The sequence below is a fragment of the Plasmopara halstedii genome, assembly GCF_900000015.1.
Source record: "Plasmopara halstedii genome assembly, contig: Scaffold_474, whole genome shotgun sequence".
In the NCBI taxonomy this organism is placed as follows: Eukaryota; Oomycota; class Peronosporomycetes; order Peronosporales; family Peronosporaceae; genus Plasmopara; species Plasmopara halstedii.
The window spans coordinates 65,486-65,699 of NW_020187394.1; positions in this window are offsets into that span (position 1 = coordinate 65,486).

Genomic DNA, 214 nt, shown 5'->3' on the forward strand with positions numbered 1-214 from the left:
AAACACCACATGTTACAACAAGGGCATATACCAGTACGTCGTCGCATTCATTTAGCATAGACTGGTGATCATTGATTCAGTCGTAATTTATTTTTTCAAAGTCGGGTAGTTGAAGAATAAACAAATTCATAATAAAACACGGGAAGAGACATGCGTTTTACACTGGGACATGAATTTGGACTTGCCTTGTGGAAACTTGCTATCATCTTGCATA